At 36.5% G+C, this 17,114-nt stretch overlaps 1 protein-coding gene across 1 annotated transcript in view; it reads right to left on the reverse strand.

Annotated features, from left to right (window-relative positions):
* STK3 (serine/threonine kinase 3) overlaps nucleotides 1–17,114 on the reverse strand; it is a gene marked incomplete at both ends in the record, with an annotated part of 298,497 nt that overhangs the window by 215,628 nt on the left and 65,755 nt on the right.

A 17,114-nucleotide genomic window follows, 5' to 3' on the forward strand; every position in this document is an offset into this window, starting at 1 on the left:
GCATGAAGTGTTCACACCAATACCACTCCTCCTCCTTCCAGCCAGCTCATTCCTAATCCACCCAGGTCCTAGATTTCTGACCCTAATAATGAGAACTCAAAAATGGAAATGTCAGAGAAAGACTAGGAAAATGGGAACATGAACAAAGGCTGTCAGGGGAAGGAAAAGGGAGGAGGGAGGAGAAAAGAAGGCCAAGGAGGAGAGAGGAGGGGAAAAAAGATTCTTAGTAGTTGTAGCAGTAGAAGCAGTGCTATCTGTACCAGGCATTGTGCTAAGAGTTTTGCATGTATTATCTCATTTATCCTTATAACAACCCTATAAGGTAAATACTATTATTATCACCATTTGACAAATGAAGTTATTACAGAGGTTCAGTAACTTCCTTCTGGTCACACACAAGTAAGATGGAACCAAGATGTGAGTCCTCTCTGATCATAATCTATGTTTTTAACCACCATGCCTCTCCTGACAAACCTTATTCAAGCGTAACCTGTGTAAGTCCCTATTTTTATCAAAAACATCCTCTTAGTTTTCAAATACATCAAGTAATACCAATAGCTCAGGATAATAAAACCTACTTCACACTATAAGCATAACCACTATAAGCATAACCCAAAGAAATAAGTTGAGAGAAGGGAATCTCAATTTATACAGAGATAGAGGACATTGCTCTATATGAGAGAAAGGAAAAAAAAAAAGAAAATCAGAAAGAATTCAAATGCCCCACACACAGTGGGATAACAGGAAGATACAGTAAAAATTGAAAATATAAAAATATGAAGACTATGTAAAATGTGAAAATAACTACTGGAAGAAGCTTGCTTCCACCGCCACCAATCCTGCAGTGGTTCATGCCAAGAAATAACTTGGGTGAACAACTGGATATTCACATGTAAAAAAAACTGAAGTTAGACTCCTACCTCACACCATATACAAAAATTTACTCAAAATGGATCAACAACCTAAATATGAGTTAAAACCACAAAAGTCTTAGAAGAAAACATAAGTGTAAAACTCCACGACCTTGGGTTGGGCAATGTATCAATGTATCATTAGATACAGCATCAAAAGCACAAGCAACAAGAGAAAAATACAGATAAAACTGAACTTTATCAAAATTAAAAACTTTTGTGCATTAAAGGCCATTATGAAGAAAGCGAAAAGACAACCCACAGAATGGGAGAAAGTATTTGCAAAGCATGCATCTGATAAGAGTCTGGAATCCATAATACATAAAGAACTCTTCTAACTCAACCAAGAAAAGACAAACAATCCCAATGGCAAAAGACTTGAATAGACATTTCTCCAAAGAAGATATACAAATGGTCACACATAAAAAGACAGATGTTCAACATCATCATCATTGGTCATTAGGGAATGCAAATCAAAGCCACAATAAAGTACCACTTTACACCCACTAGGATGGCTATAATAAAATTTAAAAAAATAGAAAGTAACAAGTGCTGGCAAGAATGTGAAAAAATTGACATTCTCATGCATTTCTGGTGCAACCATTGTGGAAAACAATATTTAAGTTCCTTGGAAAGTTTTTTTAAGAAAGTTAACCACAGAATTACCATATGACCCAGCAATCCCATTCCTAGGTAAATACTCAAAAGAAATGAAAACTGGTACTCAAACAAATAGGTACATGAATGTTCACAGTACTACTCACAATGGCCAAAATGTTGAAACAACCCTAATATCTATGAACAGATAAATGGATAAACAAATTATGGTATACACATACAATGGAATGGAATATTATTCAGTCATGAAAAGGAATAAAGTATGGACATGTGGATGGACCTCAAAAACATTAAGCTGGGCACAAAAGGGCACATATTGTATGATTCCATTTATATGAAATATTCAGCATAGTTAAATCCATAGAGAAAGAAAGCAAACTGGTACTTGCCAGGAGCTAGGGGAAGAGGGGGAATGGGGAGAAACTGCTTAATGAATAGGGGTTGATGAAAATATTTTGGAACTAGACAGAGGTAGTAATTACACAACATTGTGAATGCACTAATGCCAAGGAATTTTTCACTTTAAAATGGTAAATCTTATGTTATATGAATTTCACCTCAATTTAAAAAAAACAAAACCCTTATCATGTTAAAATTTCTAAGCAAATTGCCAGGTGGTTTACCTTTAAATACAATACCAATATATATTGTCATAAAGTATTGTACAGATCATGCAAAGCTTTGCAGGCCATGGGTAAGGAGTCTGGATTATTTGAAAATTCTAATACTTCCAGGAACTGATTCTCTACCTCAGACCAGATGGTCTGACTTCATGGTCCACAGAGAGCAAGTGGTATGTTCTGAAGCTGCACTATCCAATACAGTAGCTCCTCAGCATTTGAAACATAGCTAACCCAAATTGAGATATGCTATAAATGTAAAATATACACCAAAGTTTAAGGCCTAGTACCAAAAGAGAATGTAAGGTATCTCATTAATAACTTACATACTGCTTATACTTTTACATGATATGTATATATTAATTATATTAATTATTTTATTTAAAATCTGTTCATGTTTAATATAAGCTATTGATATTAATAAAATATTATTAGATGTTATAACATTAATATTACATATTAATATATTTAATACATTATTAAAATTAACTTCACCTATTACTTTTTTCTTTAAATGTGGATGCTAGAAAGTTTAGAATTACATATGTGGCTCGTGTTAGGTTTGTACTGAACAGTAGTGCACTAAGAAAAGCGTCCACAAGAGCAGAGATATTTGGTTCACCAATGTATCCACAATGCTTGGAACCATGCCTGGCATACAGTTAGCACTCAATAAATAATTAATGAATGGGTACAGACTTGTAGTTACTAAAAGAAAAGAGATATTCACATCTGATGTTCCCAGTTTTTTTAATTAGTGGTTTGCAGCCACGGTGGGGGAGTGGAGGCAGGGGCGCTGCTGAGGGCTACCACACCACACCACTGCAGAGGTATGCAAGGTGGTGGTGCTGTCATATGGGCCTGGGTTCTCTCCCCTCTCCCTATTCCACATTCCTGGATAAAGGTTAAAGAGCTCAGGGTGTTACAAAAGCAGTACCAGTCCAAAAAAACTGTGTCATGTTTAGTTACTTCAATGCTGACCTTTTCAGTTACCTAGACCTCAATTTTTATCCTCTTAGCATTCCACTATTTCCAACCAATAAGTAACTAATCCTTCATTAACTCGATTTGTTGTCTCTGCTCCTGCACCCTATATTTCAGAGCTGCATTATAGAGAAAGTTCAGAATTAAATTGACTTACTATACTTCAAGGTCTCAGGATCTACCTGATTTCAGTGCTGTAAAGCACTGAATGCTGTAAAGCATTTGCCACTGGACAAATCCACAGCAAGACTAAAGGAAGACTTGCCAGAGATATTACACTGATTCATGCGCTGTCTGACTTTGCTAGAAGACTTCAAAAGTTCATTCCAACTCTATGATTTTATAACAAATTAACGAAAGATCTTCACAGTCTTTTCTTAACAAAAGACTATAATAAATAATAAATTCACACTAATTTGGACATCCATTTTTATTCTTTCAACAAGTATCTACTTCACTGGCTCTCTCGTGTAAGTCCTATTAAAGGTGCTGGGTATACAGTGGTGAAGAAACTGACTGTCCTAGTTTTTACAAAGCTTACAAGAATGCCTGAGGCCACAGCCTGTATTTGGCCCTGAATTATTAAAGGTGGAGAGGACTGATCTGAAGCAAATGTGTAAAGTTTCTAAAGCTCCTCTCCCATTGAGCTTTTCTCCCCCTACTTCAGGGGGTCATTTCATATCTTCCCCTAATCAAAAAACATGATGCAATATCCAATCATTCATACCAGTAGATGGATGTCTTAATTTAAAATTATTTGTGTACAGTATTATTTTAACAATCCATCTGAATATTAAGGCTCAAATGTATCTGCACTTTAAGCCTTTTAACTTCAATTACAAAATGCAAGGTTTCTATCCCTCAATAAAATCATTTTAAACAATAATAAACAAGTAAACAAATATTTTCTAGAACACAGAAATATAATGTTGACTTAAATTTTTATATTACTTTACAATTATAGAGTATTTTATGTGCATTTCGCACAATTAAATAAACAGAAACACTTTATCGTCCCTTTCTATAGATAAGGAAACAAATTCAGAGAAATTGAGTGGTCTGTCAAACACAGCTATTTAAGGGGCAAGCCCACGTGTCTTCTGACTCTATAGTAGTGGGATAGTCTATACTCTATAGACTATCACATCACTGCCAGATGTCACAAACATGAATATATGAACTAGTCTCAATATAAGAAAATAGGGAGTTGCAAGGCTTGTTCCAAAGGTGATATTCAAAATACGTATTTGACAAAGAGTAAAAGCAATGTGTAATCAGAACAGTCATGAGCCATAAAGCCAACCAGTCAGAACAGCTACAGTGGTTAACAACAGTAAGAATAGATACCAACCAGAAACAAACAGTAAAACTGAATAGCAGCCCTGTGTATCAGGCAGAATGCCTACTGCATCTTAGCATTCAAATCTAAATTATTTTAAATGGTGTGCCAGCCAAACAAAACAAGTATACCTGTAAATGAACTCAGCAAGTAAGCAGACTCACCTAGCCTGAAAAGTAACCTAAACTGAAGACATCAGAAGTAGCTTTCTGAGTATTTTATTGAAAACAGATGCTTAATCCCGCCAAAAAGAACACATAGATGAATTATTTAAGCATTTTAAAAACAGTTAAATAAAAGTAAACAAAAATCAAAGTAAGTATCAAATCAGTAGGCAAGAAGAGTTTCTAATCAAAAAAAGCAAAGAAGGGCTTCCCTGGTGGCGCAGTGGTTGAGAGTCCGCCTGCCGATGCAGGGGACATGGGTTTGTGCCCCGGTCTGGGAGAATCCCACATGCCACGGAGTGGCTGGGCCCGTGAGCCATGGCTGCTGGGCCTGCGCATCCGGAGCCTGTGCTCCACAACGGGAGAGGCCACAACAGTGAGAGGCCCGCGTACCGCAAAAAAGAAAAAAAAAAAAAGCAAAGAATTATGAGAATTTATTAGCTTTGTCTACATAAAAACTATAAGCTTAGAAAACAGAAAAATATTCACAGCAAACACAGTAAGATACTTAGTATACAGAATTATTTAGAACATAAAGAGCTCACAAGAAAAACAATAAAATCTCAATAAATAAATAGGCAAGGAAATGAATACGCAATTCACAAAACTTATAATAGGGCTAGTTAACGTACATGAAAAATATTAAACTGCACTAATTATCAAAGAAAAGGAAATTAAAATAATGAACTATCAGTTATAAAATTATCCCATACGGGTCACAATGTTGCTGAGAATAACATGTGTGGCATGTATAAGAGTATAAGCCATGTGTAACAGTGTTCTAAGAAAGTATATTTTCCAAAAAGCCCTAGAAAATATTCATTCTCTGAAAAAACATTTGTTAAGCACCTGCTCTATGTTGAATTTAAAACGTTTCTAACTTAACCTCATGGAGTTCCAACCTAGCATGAAAGACAAACTTATAAACTACTATAAAAAGCACTTTCAAAGTGAAATGGAACCACAGTAGAGAGCGATTAATTAGGGAAGGAAAGAGGAACTGGCATTAAAATTAGGCTTTGAATAAGAAAAGTAGTTCCCCATCCAGAGAAAGGAAAGACCATCAGTAGAGTAACTCAAATAATTAACTGAAAAATAGAAGTATGATAGTTATGAAGTAGCACTAAGATATCAAGTGAGGCCCATTTTCCTTCCTTCCACTAAGATGAGAAAAATGGTAAAAAGTGATGGGTCAAACAAACACATGAATGGATGCTCACCATCACTAATCATTAGAGAAATGCAAATCAAAACTACAATGAGGTATCACCTCACACCAGTCAGAATGGCCATCATCAGAAAATCTACAAAAAATAAATGCTGGAGACGGTGTGGAGAAAAGGGAACCCTCTTGCACTGCTGGTGGGAATGTAAATTGATACAGCCACTATGGAGAACAGTATGGAGATTCCTTAAAAAACTAAAAATAGAACTACCATACAACCCAGCAATCCCACTACTGGGCATATACCATGAGAAAACCATAATTCAAAGAGTCATGTACCATAGTGCTCATTGAAGCTCTATTTACAATAGCCACATGGAACCAACCTAAGTGGCCATTGACAGATGAATGGATAAAGATGTGGCACAGATATACAATGGAATATTACTCAGCCACAAAAAGAAACAAAATTGAGTTATCTGTAGTGAGGTGGATGGACTTAAGAGTCTTTCATACAGAGTGGAGTAAGTCAGAAAGAGAAAAACAAATACCGTATGCTAACATATATATTTGGAAGCTAAAAAAAATATATATATATATGGTTCTGAAGAACCTAGGGGCAGGACAGGAATAAAGACACAGACATAGAGAATGGACTTGAGGACATGGGGAGGGGGAAGGGTAAGCTGGGACGAAGTGAGAGAGTGGCATGGACATATATACACTACCAAATGTAAAACAGATAGCTAGTGGGAAGCAGCCTCATAGCACAGGGAGATCATCTTGGTGCTTTGTGTCCACCTGGAGGGTGGGAGGGAGATGCAGAGGGAGGGGATATGGGGATATATGTATATGTACAGCTGATTCACTTTGTTATACAGCAGAAACTAACATAGCATTGTAAAGCAATTACACTCCAATAAAGATGTTTTAAAAAAAAGACTATAGGAACAAAAAGCAGATCAGTGGTGGCCAGAGATTAAGTGTGGAGAGAGGGGTGACTATAAACACACAGCAGAACTGGGTGTTGGGGGGTATGGGGCTGTCTGTTCTATATCTTGATTTCGGTGGTACTCACAAGACTTTATACACTTGTCAAAAGTCTTAGGACTGTACACCCCAAAATGTGAAGTTTTCTGTACATAAATTTAAAAAGAAAGTGCACTGAATCTTATTAAATTGGCTTCTATAAGAAATGGAGTTTGGAGAAAGAAAAAGAAAGTAATGGGCCAAATTTCAGCCTTGTAAGTGTCAAAATGCAGGTAAATCTTAGCAAATTTGGAGCAAAAAATGTTTACTTGGTCTCTTTTAAATATCAATGGTAGCAAATGAACTTTGGAAAAGAACAATATCTATATCAACATTTAAACCATTCTACACGTATTTTGTGTCACTAATGGAGACTAGGAAAGGAAGGAGTGCAGGCCTTCCTAGATGTAGGCCTTGATCTAGATGTTTATTTCGTATCCTTTGGACACATACGGACTATTTGGGGTGGAGGGGGAAGGGAGTTAGTTGACAGTCATTTTCCTAAACAGAGTTTTGTTTTCAAACAATCTTTAAATGTTTTTAACAAATTTCATTTGCATACAAACACAACCAGTTACCAAATAGATTTCTTTTTGGCAACAGAGAGAACTACTTCTTCCCATTACTATAAAAATTTTAAGTAGTATCTTTTTTATTTCTATAATTATGACTTTTCATCAGATAGATTTCAAAATCGTGAGTTTTATATTGGAAATATTTAGGGAGAAAAGAAAAACACAAAAGAGAGGATCTGCTTTATACAGAAAGAGGTAACACAAGATTTTAGTTCTAAGATGGAAAATGCTTAGATCCATTCTCAAACCACAGCTAACACTTCTTTTAGTAATATCTGTCAAGAATCCATTGCAATGAAAAACTTCATCAACAGAGTACTTCATTTGTGGATTTTATTAGGTTATCGTCAATACGATACAGATTTAATTTTATTTGTCACTATACAAATGGAGCAATGTCATTTTTAAATCATTTGAATCGTATTTTAGAGTTTATTTTTTAAAAAAAAAGAAAAAGGAGGACGGGAGAGAGATACTACACCATGAATGAAATATTCAGTAATCAGAGATGGAAATAAGACTTTATAGCTGAGCTAATACATTAAAAGACGGAAGTCTACATCTGGTTTCAATACTGGTATGAATTCATTGGCAAATTTAAAAAGAATCCCATTGTACAAAAACAAAAAGATGGTTTTGATAGGCTTTAGTCCTCTGGTTACTTTTGTTTCTAGAGTCTTATGATTAGTACAATAATATGATACATTTAATATGTCACTGTGTATATGGTTTTGATAAAAATGCACCCACCAAGGAGTCTCAAGAGCACATGCACAAGCTGTTTTAAAATACACGTACTGACTTAATGTTTTTACTTTAGTAAAAACAAATTCAAGGGAGGCTTTGTAAGTTCATACAAAATTAAGAATTTTAACTTTCTAAAAATGAATCTTCGACGATCTTAGCTAAATCCTGCCTGTTTGACATAATTATTTATGTATATAAAATAATACATTAATTCTATATTTAGTACTTACTATCTATTAAGGAAACAAACCAAAAAATGAGACATAGTTCCCCTTTTCAAGTGCCATAGACAGACAGATAACTATAGAAACTTTATTATCAAATTTTAAGTTTTAACTTGCACAGTGACTTTTCATAAAGTTTTGAAAACCATGTGAGCAAAACTCACCAGTGTAATCCCTACATGGTCTTTTAAGGCCTGGATCAAATCTTACCTCTTTCAAGAAATCACCCTTTATTCCCCAAGTAAGGATTTATCTGTGCAGTGATGGTAATGATAATATCAACAACTCACACTTACTGAGTTTTTACTATACCAGCCACATCACAGGTATCATTTCATTTAATATCCAAACACAACAACAGACAGTAGGCACCAGCAAAATTTACTGAGAGCCTGTTACACTGTCCTTGCCTTCGTGGTGCTTGTAATTTAATGCGGAAGGAAGGGAACAGGAACAAATAATTACAATATTAAAAAATGCCTTCTACAACAAGATTAGGTATAGGAGCACTCCAGGACAGCAGTTTCTAAGGTGATTATACATCAGAACCAGTACTCTTAAAATAAAATCCAAACCATATACTTTAACCCTCAAGGCCTTGAACGATACAGTTCTTGCAGCCTTGACAATCTCACCACACCACTCTCCCCATCCAAGGAAGTCTTCACAGAGGAGGTGACTTTTGAGCTGACTCTTGAAGAATGAACAAAGTTTGTCAGGAGACAAAAGAGGGAATGAAATACTAGGTATGTGTAAAGGGAATGGGCACAAAAATAAATGAAATCCAGTACCAGTTCTTTGTGTCTGACTGTAACATGTATAGGAAAACAGTGAAGAATGCAAAGGTAGGTTAGGGTCAGTTCTGCTTTATGTGCCTACACATTTTTAAATGGAAAGATGGTATGATTGTACCTCAACTTTTAAGAAGGAAACCGTGACAGTAGACTCTCAGCCAAAGACCAAAAGTAGGTAAGCTAGTGTGGAGAATGTAATAATAAAATCATTTACAGCAGTAGTAGTAGTAGCAGCAGCAGCAACTGCAGTAGTAGCTAATAGGTATGTAAACTTGCTTAAAATCCCAATGGATTTTTTAGTCAAAATTTCTAATTTTGAGATGAAGAGATGTCAAAGCATGCAGTTAAGCAGGAAGGCACTGAAAGCAAAATCCAAAATTCTTTCTTTCATAATTCAAACTGAAACTGCCTAAGCACTAAAAAATAACATAGGGCTTAGGTAGCACCCTCTCAACCAAAAAAAAAACCAAAAAAGAGAAAGGAATTGTCATTAAAAATGAACATGCCCTCTAACCCAGTAATTCCATTTTTCAGGTATCCAATGGCCATCACAACACAGGTATACCAATACATACCTACAAAAGTTTCCTGCAGCTTTGATTACAACAACAACAAAAATTGGTGAGTTGGAACTCATTTTATCCAAAGTACTGAAAAAAATACATTCTGTTATATACACACAGACCTATATGTACTGGTATGGGAAGACCTCTGAGATACATGAGAAGTTTAAAAAAAAAAAAAAAGGCAAGGTATAGAACAGCACATATGCAGTATAAATCCCTTGTTTAAAACAAAATATGCATACATATGTGCCGAAAGAAGCCACAAGAAACTGTTAACTGACATCTCCTCCAGGAAGTAAAACTAAGGGGTGAGTAAGGAGACGCTAAGTTCCTCTTCTGTACTATTTGGAATTTTTACAATATGCTCATATTATTTTTTTCCCTTAATTTATATAATTAAAATGGGAGGAGTTTACACATTCTAAAATTTAAAGAATTATGCAATACTATTTTAAAAGGTCTCCATCTAAAACTGTTAAAATTAGAGATTTGCTACCTAAGGAGCTGAATTTCCATTTTCTGGAAAATTAACTTACATACATTTCTTGACTTCCTAAGATTAAATAATATTTCACCTTATAAGACAACAATCTTTTAATATGTTTTTCTAATACTAGAGAATATCCACTATTTCAACAAATATCATAAAATTCTTAAATCACTAATAATTAAAAACTAAATACCATCTTTTTAAGTTTTTGCCTTAATAGTAATAAAATACAATTTACATTTGTATAGAACTTTATAGGTTACAAAATGCTCTGACACTCATCATCTTTGCTCCTCACAAGAAAACACTGAGGTAGATAAGGCAAGTAATATGATATTAGGTCCATTTTAGGATTAGGCATCTGAAGTTTAAAGGAGTTACACAATGTACCCAGGGTCACAGAGCTAACACATAACAACCCAGGAACTGATGTTTGGTTTTCTGATTCCACATCCAGGAGTCCTTCCACTAAACCACATCATTCCAAATAACCACTGTCACAGCGCACTAAGGGTCAGGCTTATGACAGGGAGGGAGGGCTCATCGTAGATCTGGCAGTGACGGGCAGTCTGCCAGGAGAGGAATGTACAATATAAAAATAAAGTGCATGAAGGTGGGCCTGACTTATGAAAGGGAAATAGAACTGGGAGAAATGCCAAGAAATATAGCAACTAAGGTGAAGACTGGGCAGCTTACCAATAGGGGAAGCCAAGGAAATACTTTTGTAAGTTTAATTTACTTAGTTAAGGTAGAAGAGAAAGTCTATTGGAGGGACTATTTTGCAATGTGGAAAGATCATAAAGAAAAGTGTTTATAATCCAATCAAAAGATTTAGAAAAGATGTAATGGAGCGTGATGCGTATGATGTATTTAATCAGAGATTAAGATGGGGCACATGATTGCTATGAAAAATTCTATGGGTCTAATCCTACAGTGCATGGTCATGTTAATGCTGTGGCTTGGAACTTTAAGAGGCATTGAAATACACTTAGAACTGAATCTCACTGTATGGGAGACACCAAATAAGGAGCAAGAATTACTTTCCACACAAAAGGACTCACTCTCCTAAGATTCTAGTATAGTACTGAACAGCAGTACCTGTTCAGGTTGAGAAAATTCTTATAAGAGAAGGGGCCATGGACACCACAACTAAAAACAGGGTTAGGCCACCATGGTCTAAACGAAACCATGGATCTGTAATCCTGAAAAGCAGACTTTCCAGAATTCTTACAGCAAACACTTACTGCTGACACAGAGGAGCAGGGTCCTTGAGATACAGCCCTTACTGTACCTCACTGTGACAAAAGGGAGAAAAGGTTGAGGACCCCACAGTTTTAACTGCCACTGTCAACAGATACCTCTTCTAACACTGAACATTCATTTTGGGAGTTATTTTAGAGGGTTTTGTGTGCACGCGCATGCGTGTGTTTTATTCTTGATATATCTTGTTTTGATTTTAGGTTTGGTAAATACATAGAAATATCTGTTATTTTGGGCCATTCTAACACCCATTCACCCTTCTCCTGCTAACATACCCTCATTTCCCTTTAGGGAATCACTACTTCCCCATCCTCAGGCCATGAATTCTAGCAGTCAGCTCCATCCTAGCTCCAGGTTAGACACATGTCCTAGAGCTATTCCAGTTACCGCATCACATTCCAATGGCCACAGAAAAAGGTACATGACCCATTCAGAAGCAGTGAGGTACAACACTGCTGGGTTTCAACTAGAAAGGTATAATCCAGGTAGCTGCTAGCAGCCATCCTGTCACCATAAGGCAAGAGCCTGAGAGTAGAGTCAATACAGAAGTATCAGGACAAAGAGACGAATCCAAGTAATTCCTTTCACCTTAAATCAAACCATGCATGAAACTAGCTCTGCAAAGATTTTTTGTTATGTGAGCAAATAAATTCCCTTCTTGGCTCAAGCCAGTTTAGGATGAGCTTTCTGTAATTTATAACCAAGAGTTGAAACTGATGTAGTAAATTTCAAGTAGATACCAAAAAGCAGGGAGGTTCCTGGAAAAGAGGTCTGTATAAAGCACAAACTGGTGACCTACTCTAGAACTGCTAGAGGTTATTCCAAATATTTAACAGCATGAGATCTCTGAAGCTGATTTATATTTTCTGCCCCCAAACAAAAGGGTTACAATAATAAGGGGTGGGAAAAGCAGAATAAACATGTCTTTTAAAAGGAACATGAATGCTTTTTTAAAGTCTTCTTTTTGCCTTCTTTTTCCTAGTACCACCTGCCCCGGCCAATAAATGTTTACTCCATTATATTAAAACTGCATTTAGATATCTAATTTTACAAAACTCCTGAAATGTTTCAGCGTTCATTAGTTTTTATGACATACATGATACAATCAACACACAATGGTGACCAAACCCCCTTGCTAAAAATCAATGGTTTAGAGAAACTTGAGGAGTTAAGTAGCAATTTCTGAAATACCTAAATCTCAAAAGTAATACTTAAGCTTACATGCAAGGCTTTATCTGAACATCCATCAAGCTTCAGACTCCAACTGCTTTACAATCAAAATTTCTCTCCCTCTTACTCCTTCTTTCTTGGGAAAAACAATACATACATTTAATGGGGCCCTTAGGTATTCAACATGAGGAAAACACTGGAAAAAACAACAGAGCAACTCAGTAACTCCCTTCCACCCCTCACCACTCTATCTCATCCCACCCAAAAACTGGAAGGTTGAGGATATAAAATAGTCAAGGTTTTAAACAATACAAAATTTATGGGACTCTTCTAGAAAAACAAAAATCTGCTCAACACAAAGTACATACATTAGAAAACATAACTAGAATATTTTAGCCATTATTATATACAAAAGGGCAGAGAAGGGTTTTCTTTCATGAAATCTGGATTGCAGATGTCTGGCAAAAAAAAAAAAAATTAATAATCTATCACAAAGTCCGACAACTAGTGATTCAAAATGAAAGCTTTCACTACTTACACCATATGTAAATATACATATACACAAGCTGCTTATAATCCCTTGATCTGAAGAGAAAGAGAACTGATACTCTACTGTGAAAATGGTCAGTGGGCAGACATTTTAAAATCCTTTCCCACATGAAAAGATTCCTGAAAAAGAGATCAGAAGACAACAGAAAAGCACTCAATATATATGGAGTTATAAAGCCCATATGAACTAGTATCTATTACACAAAGAGGGAACATGCAACAAGGTGATTAGGAAAGTCAAACATGAATTAGTCCAATAACACAGAGGCAAATATAAACCCTAAAAAGCACTTTATGGAATAGAAATCCACACATATCAAAAAGATGTCTATTATTAACGATAAAATAATATCAAACTTTGAAGCTCCAAATAAATCTTAAATCAGTAAGATTTAAGATTCACTAAGGGAAAAAAAAACCTGTCTGAAGTAGTACATAATTAACATCAAGGCAGAATATATATTTTTAAAATACAACAAATCAAACATTTACCAAAAAGACTATTATGTACAAGGCATTAATTCTAAGGGCACTAAAATAAAATATCCTAGTATATTCTGAATAGCCACTGCCTGATTCTATTAAAGAAACTCTCACTGTACCTAAAAATGTAAGCTCTATCTCACGGAGCTTACATACCTCCCTCATTAACAATGACAATTCAAGGTACCAATGGTGAATGCTAGGATTCTGTCCTTGGTTCCATAGTCCTCTGTATTATTCCACCCAAACACATTATCTGATAATGTACACAATGCAAAGACACTCCCATCTATGTAAGTGAGAAGATAGGACGATGATGACAATAACAATGCAAATACATATAGGACTTCTTTCGTACCAGGTGCTGTTCCTAGCACTTTACATATGTACAATCTTCAGAACAACTCAAGGAAGTAGGGTAGTCTTCTTATCCCATTTAGCAAATGAAGAAAACGAGTCACAGAAAAGTTAAGAAACTTGCCCAAGTTCACACAACTAGTACGTAGCAGAGCCAGAATTCAAGACATTCTGGGCTCCAGACTCTATGCTTTTAACTTCTACAGTTCAATTCTAGCAGTCCGCTATAATTTCAACCCTTTCTTTCCCTCTAATCTACTTTACCACTCTATGACTCAGTTTCTCATCTGGAAAATGGGTCAATAATTGTTCTTACCTCACATGGTTGTTCAGTCCTTACACGAGGATTAAATGCAATAATCTATATAATGTGCTTGGCACATACCAGTACTATAGCAATAGCTATTACAATATCTACCAAACGTCTGTCACTGGAGTTGAGAATCACTGCTATAAAACTAACAAAAAAAAACTAACAACCGGTAAGAATTTACCAAGAATGGTCTCAATGTGTCCTTCACAGTTCTAAAGTGATACCTGAATAAACCTGACTTTCCCCATTATTTCCATTATAAAATAACAAGTCCACCACAAGCCTTCAGGAAAATACATACACATAACTTAGGAACTGCTCTCTTCAGTCTGGAACTTCCTCTCCATTATTTTGTATGCCCTCAATGCCCCCTCCCCTGCTCCCCACCCAATCACAGAACATATCAATATTTCAGCCCGGGAAAAGCAGACAATAAAAAATTTCTCGTATATAACAAACTGGACATTTATTGTGTTTTAAGACACAAACTTTAAGCTGGTATTTTAATGTCGTTTCCACCTGCACAGCTGGGTACCCTGAAAGGTTTCAACCAGAATGCTATTCTCAGAGTCTGCCTTCACCAAAGAGCTACAAAACTATGGAGACTCAAAGAACAGTAGCAATTCTCTAGTCCCGGGTCTAGTGCTCATCAACATTTAAGTTTGCTCCTAATTTTCTGTTGTGACAACACTCTGGAACATTTCTCACTAACCAATTGTGCTAGGGCTTCTGTAAGGTACAGATGGAAGAGGAGAATCATTGGATAGATCCTAGGGTGCTTATACATTCAACTTTACAATAGATTATCAAACTGTACTCCTCAAAGTAGCTGTACTAATTTAGACACCTAAGAGTATAAAAGTATGTATAGGGAGGTAGATGGGACAGGAAAGAGGAGATATCATTGATTCAGGTTCAAAAACCAACCTGAATTTGTAGTTAATTTGTTTAATTCTCTGTCTTTCCCCCCTCTAAAATCCCACTAAACTGATAGAAAAAAAATTTTTAATAAATAAACTAATAAAAGAATCAGGGCTTCCCTGGTGGCGCAGTGGTTAAGAATCTGCCTGCCAATGCAGGGGACATGGGTTCGAGCCCTGGTCCAGAAAGATCCCACATGCAGAGGAGCAACTAAGCCCGTGTGCCACAACTACTGAGCCTGCGCTCTAGAGCCTGCGAGCCACAACTACTGAGCCCGTGTGCCACAACTACTGAGCCTGTGCTCTAGAGCCTGCAAGTCACAACTACTGAGCCCGTGTGCCACAACTACTGAAGCCCGCGTGCCTAGAGACCATGCCCTGCAACAAGAGAAGCCACCGCAATGAGAAGCCCACGCGCCACAACAAAGAGTAGCCCCCACTCACCGCAACTAGAGAAAGCCCACGCACAGCAACAAAGACCCAATGCAGCCAAAAATAAATAAAAATTAAAATAAATTAATTTAAAAAAAAAGAATCAGCACAGGAGAGTATAATAAATTTGGAGGTATTTCTATGAAGAGTCACAGGCAAGAGCCGGCAAAGAAGGGGTCTGCGACACAAGGAGTGACTACCAAGTAAACACCAAAGGGGCTCCAAGTTAGAATCACTGTGTAGGGAGGGCAGGAGCGAGAAGGGGAATGGAAAAGGTAGGTTAGCTTTCCCATGGAAGCTGAAAAGAAGAAAACAGAACAAGACTTGGCTCCTCATCCCTACTCTATACATACAGATTACATGCATTCTGGCATTTATCCCCAGGCCCCAAAAAAGGCAGGGGAGGGGAATGGCTAACAAACTGAACGAACCACCTCTGTGGGCACTTGCCCCTAAAGCCAGCTCCCAGCCAGTTCATCCTAACATTATACCTGCCAGGCAAAAAGCATTGTCCCAATGCTTCTGATGAGAGCTAGTCAGGCTTTCTGGTGGTCAGCCTGCCATGGGCAACACCAGAATCAAGCAACTGAAACAATAACCCCAGTGGAAATAAAGATGATTCAGAAAACAGAAAATAATTTTTTCAAAACTTATTTTTCTTAGAGTGATTAGAAAAGATTTTGCATCCATGCCTCAAGCATCAAGATGTTATGAAAAAGGAATAATCAAAAACATAAGAGTTCTTGTAAATTAAAATATAACTGCTGAAATAAAAAGTTCAGTTAGAAGAGTCAGAAAATAAAGTAGAAAAAACCTCACCCCCTACCCCACCGCCAAAAAGGAGACAGAAAATCTAGGAGGGAAAAAAAGAATAAAATTCAGGAGATTTCACCATCCAATGAGTACAATAGAGGGGGAAACTACTGAAGAAATTTTTCCAAAGCTGAAGAAAGACACAAGTGTTTATTTGAAAGGAACTACTGAGTGCTGAGCATAACTAATAAAAAGGACTCACACTCAGGCACATCCTTGTGAAATGTCTTGTTCCTTATGCAACATCAGAAACACGAGAATACAGAAAAAAGTCTAAGAAGTTCTGGGGCAGGGGAGACCTACAAATAAATAAGACTTTGACAGGCATTAGCTATGTATAACATTAGCAACACTGGCTGCTAGAAGAAAATGGAGGGAAGCTACCACAGCTCTGAGAGAAACTTACTTTCAATGTAAAATTCTACATAGGCTACTATCAACCAGGTATGAAAACAAAATAAAGGCTTTTTCAGATATGCAAGGATTCAAATAGTTGACCTCTTAACTCTTACACCTTGAAGAAGACAGTTTAGGAAGACTATGAAACAAGAGTGAAAAACCAAGGAAATAGGAAATATACAAGAAAATGGT

Source organism: Hyperoodon ampullatus, assembly GCF_949752795.1.
Source record: "Hyperoodon ampullatus genome assembly, chromosome: 17".
NCBI classification, from domain to species: domain Eukaryota; kingdom Metazoa; phylum Chordata; class Mammalia; order Artiodactyla; family Ziphiidae; genus Hyperoodon; species Hyperoodon ampullatus.